Raw genomic sequence first — 12,101 nt, 5'->3', positions numbered from 1 at the left:
ACTCCTAACCAGTCTGGCTCTCTACTGCAAGGTGGACGGACTACCAGGCTGGGTGACTCTACCTCAGGCAGGCCCCGCCCACCATGCCAGGTTAAGGGGAAACGTGTTTGCTGCCACTGAATTCCTTTTTGGTTTCTTTGCCACCAGAAACAGCACCACCAGAATTAGGGCAGGGAGGAGCTGGGCTGAGAGACTGAAACCTGGGGTGACAATGAGTGGCAGTTGGGACAGGGGAGTGACTCGGATCCCCAGGGCAAGTTCGAGATGGAATTGGGTTGTGGAGTACAGCTATTGAATTTCTTTATGAGCCGGCTTAGATTTAAATGTATGTTGCAGGATCCGCTCCCCCGGTTCCCATACCTCTTCTCCAGCTACATGCATCCCTTCATTTTTTTTTAATAAATACTTTTGAGAGCCATCACTGTGCCGGGACTGTTAGATGCTGCCGACACGGATTCAGGCAAGACTCTACCTTTGCCTGGATGCTTATTAAAGCCAAGCACAAGGAGGGAAAACATTCAAATGCAGTACACACTAGAAATTTAGATGATAATGAATGCTGGGAAAAAACATCAGACATTGCTGAAGCGAGAGTCTGACAAATTGGGATGGAGAGAAAAGGCCTCAGAGACCCAGAGGAGGTGGCAGGTGAGCCGAGGGCACACGTGTGTGGGCAGCGCTAATTGGACTCAGTGGGTTATTGTTAAAAAGGAAGAGAAGGTGAAGTTGGCATGGGGGAAATTCAGGGAGAGTTGGAGAGGGGAGATAGGAGTGGATATGATCAAAAGACATTGTACGCATATGTGAAAATCTCAACAATAAATTAAAAATATGTCTTTTTAAAATGGGTGTGTCTAGGGAGGACGGTTTCCTGCTGGGGGAATTGGCTGTGCCCCGAGGTCACTGGAGAAGAGTAAGGCAGAGGTTTAATGAGTGAGAAGTGTCAAAAGGAAGCTGTAGACAGAGGGGTTTTGTTTTGTTTTGTTTGTTTGTTTTTAGGAAACTAACAGATTTGGGGGTTCTGATCTGTAAACAATGTTTAGGTGCCCATTAAATATCACTAGTGATCACGGAAGGATGTGTACCTGGAAGTCACTGCAGGGATGTCTGAGCCACGGGCTAACAGAGAATAGAGTTGGAAAATGGCAGGGAGTGTGGGCTCTTAGGTGCCTGAAGGTTCAGAAGTTTTTCAAAAGAGGTGGAAACAGCAGAAATTATTCAGTGTGTGTTGCAGCAACTTTTTCGTTGTTATAAAAAGTGAAGTACTTTATGTTGGCGCGTGGTTTTGGGGGGCCCTAGTCCCTACTGCTTTGGGGCCATCACAGTAGGTGTACATGCTAGAAGAAAAATGATCACCTCATGACCAGGGAGCCAAAACAGTCAAGGAAGGGTCTAGAATTTGCCAAGATCCTTCAAAGGTACTCCCTTAATAACCGAAACCCAACCAGGCCCCTCCTTTCAAGGCTTCATCACCTTCCAGGAGCACTCAGATTTGCAACTCTCCGGCATCTGGAGAATTTAAGACTCAGACTATTACAATGAGGAGGAGAGCTCCAAGAAGGGAATGGACAATCAGGTCACTTGTTGCTAGGAGACTGGGCAAGAAGAAAGTGGAGAAATAATTGTTGAATTTGCCAGAAGACCTCAGAGCTTGTGATATTACCTTATAAGAATGAATGGGTGGATAAGCCCTTGTTTGGAGTATAGAGTGTTAGACAGGGTCTCCTGTACCTTAGACTGACCGTGAACTCCTGATCTTCCGGTCTCCTCCTCCAAAGTGCTGATATCACTGGTACACTTGGCATAAATCAATCTATTTCTGTGAAACCACGCCTAACACGTGAGCTGACCCAGAACAGTGTTGTAGTGTGGTGGGTAGAGGCCGGATTGATAAGATTACAGAATAACTAGGGATAATATTACACACACATATGCATGCACACACGCACATACGCAGACACATGCACACACATATGCACACGCACTCACACTACACACACACACTCATGTTGTGTGACATGAGTTCTGGGGAGATATGAACAAATGTCTACTCACCGCAGATAAGGAACTAACAACAGATCAAAGCAGCAATACGACCATATCTGGTTTTATGAACCAAACTGGGGTGACTTAAAGGAGTATGGGTGAGGGGTTACTTACAGGATCTCAGACTTAAAGGCAGCTGCATTGCCCAAGCCCACCCCAGTGTGGGTGTCAGTTCATGAGGGTTGGAACCCTGGGCTTCCTCTGCATGACTCGCAGTCACCTCAACATACTAGAGTCTCCTTCCTGGCAGTCCTTCCTGTTTTTATATCCTTGGGAGGAGCCTGGGGAGTCTTCAGTTTTCCAGGATCTGTGAAGTTCATTTATATCTGAAGGGACAAAACCAGCTCTATTTTGTGCTAGGCATCCAAACACCCCACAACCCCTAAAGGTCCCGCTCAAGCGTCGTTCCTGATCCTCTTGGTGCTGATGCTGGTTCCCTCTGCTCCTGCTAAAGAAGTCAACTCCCACGTACCCTTTAAAGTGACTTGGGTCCTCGAGGATGGAGAGTCATAGGAAACTCTGTACCAGACTACCCGTGTGGCCCCATTGAACACCTGGTGGCCTGGCCTGTATCTCTGCTTTTGTGATCTGAATCACGGCTATAGAGCAACAGGCCAGGTGGACGCCAGGAGGTATGGGTTTTACGTGTGCTCAGGTCACATCAGAAATAGTGTGGAGGCCTGGAACCTTTTTTTGCAAAAGTTGGGACTGTGTCATGTCTTATGATGGGGAATGGAGATGGTGTGTAAGCAGACCAGACTTAGACACTTTTAAATATGTAAGACCAATCTGGTATGGCCCCTCTCTTCCTCAGCCTGACAAGCCCTGCAGGACAGGTTACTTAGACCAGATAAAAATTACTTTCACTGATCAAGGAAAACGGGATACACGATGGTCATCAGGCCTATGCTGGAGTGTAATATACTATAGATACGGGGAATATCTTCCATCTACCCTTGTAATTCGGCTTAAGATAGAGCCAACAAAACCAGCAATAATAGGCCCAATAAGGCACTGGACCCAAATCCTACTCCCCCACCCACAAAGAGACCGGTGCCCCAGCAATTGGCTGTAACCTCACTTTTTTTTTAAAAAGATTTATTTATTTATAATGTACACACTGTTCTGCTGGCATTCCAGAAGAGGGCACCAGATCTCATTATAGATGGTTGTGAGCCACCATGTGGTTGCTGGGAATTGAACTCAGATCCTCTAGGAAGAACAGCCAGTGCTCTTAACCTCTGAGCCATCTCTCCAGCCCCCTGTAACCTCTCTTTCACCGAAAACACCAGCCCCAGATAGTTTAGCTATTACTGAGCCTTTGGCGCCAGAAGAGCATCCGCTCCTGGAGCTTCTGACTAAACTCCTCACGGCCAACCCTAACCAACTCTTGTTAGCTCTGTTCTGATGCGGCTCCCCCTTATCATGAGGGAATTACTGTCCAGGGCCTTATTCGAGAAGCGGCCTAGTCTGGTGAATGTGGCTGGCACTCATCACACTCTCTAACCCTGGAACAAGTAACAGGACAGGGGCTTTGCATAGGTAAAGTTCCCGCTGCCAAGGCTTTTCTTTGCAAGTCACCTTATCCCCCACAGCAGCTGCACAGTACCTAATCCCCACAATGGCACCTGGTGGGCATGCTCCTGGGGTTAACTCCATGTGCACATACTTCAGGTATAAAGGACTCCAACAGATACTGTGTCCTCATCAGACTGGTACCCGGCTCCTTTACCATGACTACCAAGGTTTCCTGGACAGAATGGGGCAGGATGCTGGTCTAACTAGAATAAAAAGGGAGCCCGTGAGCTCACACTCAGCATCCTCCTAGGGGTGAACCTTGCAGGGCTGTGGACAGGGACTGCCTCTCTTCTGTCCCAAAGTGAATGTTACTCTGCATTGAGAGAAGCTATAGGTGTTGACATAGAACACCTAGAGACCTCAGTCTTCCCACTTGCAGGACTCCCTCTCCTCACTGGCTGAAATGGTTTTACAAAACAGAAGGGGACTGGACCTAATCCTTTTACAACAGGGAGGACTGTGTGCAGCCCTGGGGGAAGAATGCTGTTTCTGTATAGGCCATTCAGGACTTGTAAAGGATACCATGGCCAAGGTGCGGGAGAGACTTACAAAGAGAGAAAGGGAAGCCAACCAAGGATGGTTTGAATCCTGGTTTAATAGTTCCCCTGGTTGACTACGCTCATCTTCACTCTGACGGGACCCCTGGTAAATTTGCTGATCCTGCTGACTTTTGGACCATGTATGCCCAATAGGCTAGTCCAATTTATGAAGGAAAGATTGGGCCCATCCAACTTAAGGTGCACTAACTGTAAGAGACCCAGGATTGGGTTGATCAACAAAAAAAGGGGGAGAATAAAGGGACAAAACCAACTCCATTTTGTGCTAGGCCCTAAGGTGGCTGTCAGCAGGGGGAAGTTCCCTAGACTGGAGCCCCAGCAGCTCGAGGTTGACATCAGCAGAGAGGGAAGTTCCCTAGACTGCAGCCCAGCTGCTGAAGGTGGATCTCAGCAGAGTGAAAATCCCCTAGACTGGAGCCAATCACAGAGTAACCCATTCCCCTTATGCCCATAATAATAGATTTGTGGCTTTTTCCTTTATAAACCCTGCCTAAGAAGGGTGGGACTCCTCCTCTGGCCCCCACTGCATCAATGTGCAAGAAGAGGTTCCTATTGCAATTTGCAGAATTAAACCTTGCTTTTGCATTTCGGTGAGTCTGTGTCTCTGGTGGTCTTCTTGGGGTCCCCGCGACATGGGCCCTACAATATCTATGATATAAACACATCCCATGAGCCTCTCTGCTCCCTCCAGGATGGACTATTTCAACTCAAAGGAGATAGCTGCACAACATTCCGCCCCTTCTTCCTCCCAGCTCTTCCTCTCTTCCTGCTGCCTCTTCCACAGCGTTCCTTAAGCCTTGCAGGGGACTGATGGAGATGTCCATCTATAGCTGAGCATCAGACCACTATGCCACAACAACAGCCACTAGTTGGTTCTGTTGTGTCCCCATTTAGATGCTAGCTGTGCTGCGTGAGTCTTTTCCTGCAGAGATGTGACACACATATCTATTCACCCCAGATAGGGAACTGATTACAGACTGAAGTAATAATATCATCAAGTGAAATAATTATATATACACATAACATATAATATATATATGGAGAAGAGCTACTTTTTTCTCATTAATTAATTAATTCTAATTAAATGATCAGGTGACATCACAACACTCTGGGGTGCAGCACTGAAAATGTCCATTAAGTTTCTTTTTTCTTGATGATCAGAGGTCCCACATTGTCTCCAGTCTCTTCGTTATGTTTTATGTGAGCCCCATCACAGAACGGAAACTTTTTGGACCTTCAGCAGCGCAGTACAGGGCCTTATCTCCCAGGTCCTCCATGTTGAAGGCATGCACGACCTTGGGGTTGTCTTTCTAGATCTGGAGGTTCACCATAGCTTTGGTACGATTATCTTTACATAAGCCAGGTAACTGAGAACAGCTGTCCCAGCAGCAAATGTCACTGCTGCAATCCACTCAACTCGCACTGAGGAGTCGTACCGAGGCCCATGGTGTGGGCAGCGGGAAGGCCGTGGCAGGACCGTGTGAGTGAGAGCCGGGGACGAGGGAGACCCAGGCAAGATGCGACCTCCAGGAACACTTCCAGTCACTGTGCAGGCGCCGTGGCAAGCTCGAGAAGGGCTACTTATAGGAACACGGATGACTCAAAATCTTCCTAAAAGCCCACCCTAGCATGGATAATGATTCATAAAGGCTGGAACTCTGTGTACAACTTACAGGTTAGAGAGTCTCCTCTCCTCAGCTGTCCTCATTGCTAATATAACTCTGGAGAGGGAGTGGCTTTGTACTTCTGATAAGTTTTAGGAACTTCCTGAGACTTGTGAGTTGTTTACTCCTGAGGGGGGGGGGTTCTAGCTTCCCTTAGACTTTCCTAAGGTTTTGTTTATTTTGGTTTGGTTTTATGAGATAGGGTCTCTCTACATAGCCCTTACTGTTCTGGAGAAAACACACTATGAAGATTGGGCTGTCCTCAAAATCACAGAGATTTGCCTTTGCCTGCCTCGTGCTGGGGAATAAAGGTGTATGCTTAAACCACACCCAGCCAAGTTTTCTGAGTTTTAATGAGCTTCCTTCTAGGAAGCTCCAAGTTTTAACTTGCAGGAAGTTGCTACACACACCACACACACACACACACACACACACACACACACACACACACCTTTGCCTCTACCCTCCTGTAACACTAAAGCATTAGGTTTAAAGCATAAACCAGGGACTGCAGAGATGGCTCAGCAGTTAAGAGCACTTTCTGCTCTTTCAAAGAACCAGAGCTGGTTCTCAGCCCCACAGTGGGCTCACACTTGCTGCTCAGCTGGACTCTCTCACGCTCCTCTCTGCTGTGTTGCCTTGCTTGCTCTTTTTGTCTATAAACACACCTCTCAAGAGCAAAGAGAAGAAGGAGAAGGTAAGTGTTGTGTGCATAGAAACACCTATGTCCACCTATATGCTTGGCAATAGTTCGGAAATAACTTTGCTCAGGATTTTGAAAATACTGGTCTGCTTTAAAGGGTTGCTTCAAATGAGCCTCGGGCCATCTGAGTTCCTCCTTCTTATCAGATGACCTGACATCCTTTCTGGAGCTCTGAGGATCGTGTCTTTACCCAGAGCTTCCGTGTGACCTGCCACGGCTGTGTTTATTCAGGGCAGTGCTCTCATTGGGGCCCTTCTGTCTGGAAACTTGTTTAGATGATGTTTAGAAATGTTTAGAAGATGTCTTAAATGATTTCATTCATTATTGCCCTCCCATCCTTATCCTTTCATGTAGGGTCTCCTCTGTGACCACCAATGACAGACATTTTGTGTAGGGTCTCCTCTGTGACCACCAATGACAGGCATTTTGTGTAGGGTCTCCTCTGTGACCACCAATGACAGGCATTTTGTGTAGGGTCCCCTCTGTGACCACCAATGACAGGTGTGTCTTCTGACCTGACTCTCCATTTTCCACCTTATTTTCTCTCCCACTTCCATCATGTTGGGTTTTGCTACTTTCTAGTATGTTGTCTTAATCATCTCTTCTAATCCTCTATCAACTTTAATTTCTTCTATCATATTCTTAATTTCAGGAGTTATATTTTGTTCTGTGTATATTCTGAAATGATATCCTGTTCATGTTTCAATTTGTCATATTTTCTCTTTTTATAAGACATTTAACATTTTTTGTTTATTTTGGGAATTTGTGGTATATGGTAGTTTTGGTTACCTAACTAAACTCCCCCATGACAAAATAGTTTAAAACAGAGAAGAACTGAATAATTTGCTCATGGTTTTGCAATGTGGGTAGGGCTCTGTGAAGTGTGAGCTGGCCTTCCACCCAGGGACAGGCTGCCACAGGAATATCTGAGGTGACTTCACTCCTGTGTGTAGAATGACTCTGGGGGCTGGTAGGGCCTTTCTCTTCTGGAAAATTGTTCCCAAAGCATTTTATTTGCCAAAGTCAGTTACAGTCCAGCCTAACATCAAAATAGGAGAGGACTGGACTTGCCCTCTTGGTGCAAAGAAAAGGAAAGAACCCTTTGCTGTATTTACTGGGTCTTAGGGATGGGCCGGAAGTCCGTGCTTACGTGAAGTCTTCTAGCTTTGGTCCTGTTGCGTTTCTTGATCTGTAGTTACCGACTAGTTCTACCAATGACCATATCCTATCAGCTTTCATTATTTTCTATGTACAGCTCCATACCTGTCAGCTGGATTGTGTGAACCATGTTGCTAGTCTGCAGTGGTTGTGTCTGCCCTGGACACGTACAAAGGAATTTTCTTGCCATTATTTCCTAAACTGTCATGGCTACTATTTGCATAGCATTGCATTGTCCACGACCCTGCGAGTCATCTGGAAGTGCTTTGAAGTATGTGGCACTATGTGTAGGATCTACACAAACACTGTACTTACATAAGGGGATTGAGCATTTGCAGAACTGGATGTCAGAGGTTCTGGAGCCAACCCCTCACGGATAGAAAGAGACAAATGTCCTGATGCCGCTCCAGGGAGTACCCTGAAGGTCTAAACAGTAGGTCCTCCTAGCTGAATTCATAAGGAGGTTAGGACCGAACCAAAAACAAGAGCCACAGTGAAACAGTAGTGCTCACTTCTGCACCAAACTCACACTACCCAAGCTTATAAAATTATTGGAAGTTAGTGAACAGGATGGGGAAGGTGGCTTCCCAGGTAAGAACATTTGGCACCCAAGCCTGAGTACCTGAGTTTGATCCTCAGGAGCCGTGTGGGGACTGGAAAGATGGCTCAGCAGTTAAGAGGACCTGGGTCCAGTTCCCAGCACCTCCATGGCAGCTCAGTTCCAGGGGATCCAATGCTCTTTTGTTGTTTCCACAGGCATCGGGCCTGCATGCTCTAGATATGTAGGCAAGCTTGCATTTAAAAATGCCAGGTGGGGCGGAGCTTATTTATAATCCTGGAACTCGGTCCCACCTGGAGGGGGAGGAGTGAGTGGACTGGAAAGAGATCTGACATGCATGTGACATGTAGCAGCAGAAAGAAGAGAAATCCTGCCTCAAAACAAGGTGAAGGAAAAAACAATTCCCAAAAGGTTGTCCTTTGGTACACATGCGCGCGCACGCATACACACACACACACACACACACACACACACACACACACACACACGGTACAGGAGTGCACACAGTGAGACTGAAATATCCTTTTGATGGATTTTACTGCATAGGGAACCATAGAGATGGAGCATGGCCGGGGATGTGGGGTCAAAGAGTTTTTTTCAAGATGAACACACAAACACACACACACACACACACACACACATAAACACCTGAAATATCCTTTTGATGGATTTTACTGCACAGGGAACCAGAGATCTCACGCATGTTGGCTCTAAGCTCACATCAATAACCTTTATTGTTTTTCCTTTATTTGGAAAAAGGGTCTCCCACGGAGACCTATATATATGTAAACACCTGTATATACAAAATTCTGAAAAAAGATAGAAACATTTTAAAAAGCTATACCCAGGTTTTTTCCCTGACCAGAAGTCCCAGATATTTGTTTGCTTGTTTGTATTTGTTTTTTTGAGACAGAGTTTATCTGTGTAGCCTTGACTGTCCTCGACCTATAGGCTGACCCCTAACTCAGAGATCCACCTGTCCCTGCCTTCAGAGTGCTGGGATCAAAGGTGTGCACCACCACTGCCCGACTGACATAGTAATGTCTAGAGCTTCTCTGGTGTGTTAGTCCCCAGTATGACAAACCAACAGAGATAGGATGAACAATGTGCACTCAGTCGTGGTTCAGATGCTTCAGCCCCCGTCCTGCGGCTCTGTTCTTCCCAGCCTATAGCAATACAATGCACCACGGCAGGAGTGCATGGCAGGGGTTTCCTGTTTATCTGAGGACGGCCAGAGAGACAGTAAGGGGCCTGGTCCCAGGATACACTCAAAGGCGTTTCCCCAGCGGCCCAATTTCTCTCTTAGCTCATCAGAGTTCTGCTGCCTCTAAAGGCATGAAGCTGGGGACCAAGCCTTCAAGACATGGACCTTGAAGGAACATTCCAGACCTAATTTTATTTTAACGTAAGCTTGACACCGAATGGTCCTAACGCATCTTTGTGCTATTTGGAATGAGAGAGGGGCATTGGTGCAGGAAGGAGAAAGGACAGGTTCAAAAGCAGACACCTGAGAAAACGTCAGGGACAAGACTCAGCCCAAATCGGCACCGGTGACAAGTGGGACCCAATCCAAGCAACAGAAAGCTTTGCCCTCCGTTGATTTCTGCAGCACAGCTGACCACTGTGACTCAAGCACGGAGGGAAGGCTCACGATGGACGGTTCATCAGATGGGCACTTCTCTCACACAGCCGAACTTGGCTGAGGGCAGGAAGAGGGACATCTTTGTCTAAGCTGAGCCAGGCTTTCCCATTCTCTGCCTCTTCAACCTTGTGGCTGAAGCAAGGCTGTTCCAGAAAGGCCCACAGGACTGGTGTCTTTCTGTCTTTTCTCTCTGCCTCCTCCGGAGCTGACTTCACCCTCAGGCTTTATGGTTCTGTGTAGATTGTCTGACAGTCCCTGAACTAACAATGTGGCCAGGAGGCTGAGCTGCACTGAGGCCCCAGGAGGGCATCTCTGCACTCGGGGTGTCACCCTCGCCCAGTTGTCTGACTGGGAAGAGGGATGGGTGGTTCGATGTAAAATCTGAAAGGTGGCTATTATCACCAGATTAAGATCTGGACTGTTTGTTCTCTGACAGCCAATATTTAGGAGATCAGAGTTGATAAAGCAGATTTTGATGCAAGGGGAAATGTCGCCAGAGTTCTAGGCTATTTAAATCTCTCTCTCTCTCTCTCTCTCTCTCTCTCTCTCTCTCTCTCTCTCTAATTTTGGTTTTTCAGGACAAGGTTTCTCTGTACAGCCCTGGCTGTCCTGGAACTAGCTCTGCAGACCAGGCTGGCCTCAAACTTGGAGTCCTCTCCAAGGACTGATAGTCTGGAGAAAGCGATGTTGTGGGGCTCCTACCTAGTGACCTCCTCCACCAGTCTGACGGGGTAAAGCCATCTCTGAGAGGGGTCTGGGTATAATGGGTGCTGAGAACCAAACAACAAAATCTCCAAGAGGGCATGGCCCTTGTTCTTCAGGATCCTTTGAACTGATGGGAAAAACCCAGGTGTTCAAACTGAATGTTTGTGGCAGGCAAGCACAGTTTAGTGCCCTGGGACTCCCATTGGGTTTGGGACAGGAAGATGGACACTAGCTGCTGAATCTCGCTTGTCTAAGCTGAGCCAGGCTGCCCCATTCTCTGCCTCTTCAACCTTGTGGTTGAAACAAGGCTGCCCTGTTTTTGTAATAAGGAACTTGGTAATGTGGTCTGTTCATGGCCAGGTACATGCTCCCCTCCCAACGACACATCTGCATCTAGCAGCCCAGAGCCCTCTCAACCTCCTACCTGCTGGGCGCTGCAACCACTCCCATCTCTGAACAAAGTTTCTCCACTTCTGGAATAATCAAACTTAAACAAATTTCTATTCAAATGTATTCCTAAAGTACCCGGATTAGGAGGGCTCATCTCGCCGGAACTGATAAAGGGTACACGAGTAAAACTTTGTCTTCTAGTACATCTTTAGGGAGAATCCCCTACTTACTATCTTACACCTATGCTAAATTGGTCATGCATGTGATTAAAGCCAGATGCATTGTGGGAAGGAACTTGAGCAGTAGAAAAAATAGGACCTAAACTAACAATGGAAATAGAGAAAGCAGCTGGGTGTGGTTGTGTACACCTTTGATCCCAGAGCTCAGGAGGCAGAGGCAGGAAGATCTCTGTGAATTCAAGGCCATCCTGGTCTATAAAGAGTTCCAGGACAGTCAGGGCCCTTACACAGAGAAACCCTGTTTTGAAAAAAAAAAAATCCAACAACAACAAAACAAACTACAAACAAACAAAGTAGAGAACCAACTAAACCTTGTCCCTTCATAACCAGCCCCTCTTCTCTTGAGCCCCGTGAAAGGAACCCTCAGACTATAATTAGGGCCTTTGGGTCCTCTCACTCACAAGACCTCCTGGAAATCTTGACAGTGTATTTCCGTGGTTTGAATGCAAATGGCCCCCATAGGCTCACATGTTTGAAGAGTTGGTCTCCAGTTGGTGGAACTATCTGGGAAGGATTAGGAGGTATATCATGAATGCTGGGCTTCGAGGTTTCAAAAGACTAGGGCGATTCCCAGGGTTCTCATTTGTTCCTGCTGCCCTGCGTCTCTCCACCATCATGGACTAACCTATGAAACTCGAAGCCCTCTAATGCTTTAGTTTGTAAGTCACCTTGGTCAGCTGGGCATGGTGGCACACACCTTTAATCCCAGTACTCAGAAGGCAGAGGTAGGTAGATCTCTAAGTGCCAGGCCAGCTTGGTCTACAGAGTGAGTCACAGGACAGCTAAGGCTACGTAGAGAAACTTGGTCCACAAAAACAAACAAAAAGTTAGCTTGGTTGTGGCATTTTGTCAGAGCAATA

General features: G+C 47.0%; 1 pseudogene; it reads right to left on the bottom strand.

The window, feature by feature from the left end:
• Positions 1 to 5,268: 5,268 nt before the first annotated feature.
• LOC121456341 lies at positions 5,269 to 5,889 on the bottom strand (annotated as a pseudogene).
• Between the last annotated feature and the right edge of the window lie 6,212 nt (positions 5,890 to 12,101).

This window comes from Microtus oregoni, unplaced genomic scaffold (genome assembly GCF_018167655.1).
Source record: "Microtus oregoni isolate MIOR12 unplaced genomic scaffold, Mior012 000015F_ref0000493, whole genome shotgun sequence".
NCBI lineage: Eukaryota > Metazoa > Chordata > Mammalia > Rodentia > Cricetidae > Microtus > Microtus oregoni.
The sequence above is the reverse complement of the archived record's forward strand: the minus strand, read 5'-3'. Positions and strand labels throughout refer to the sequence as shown.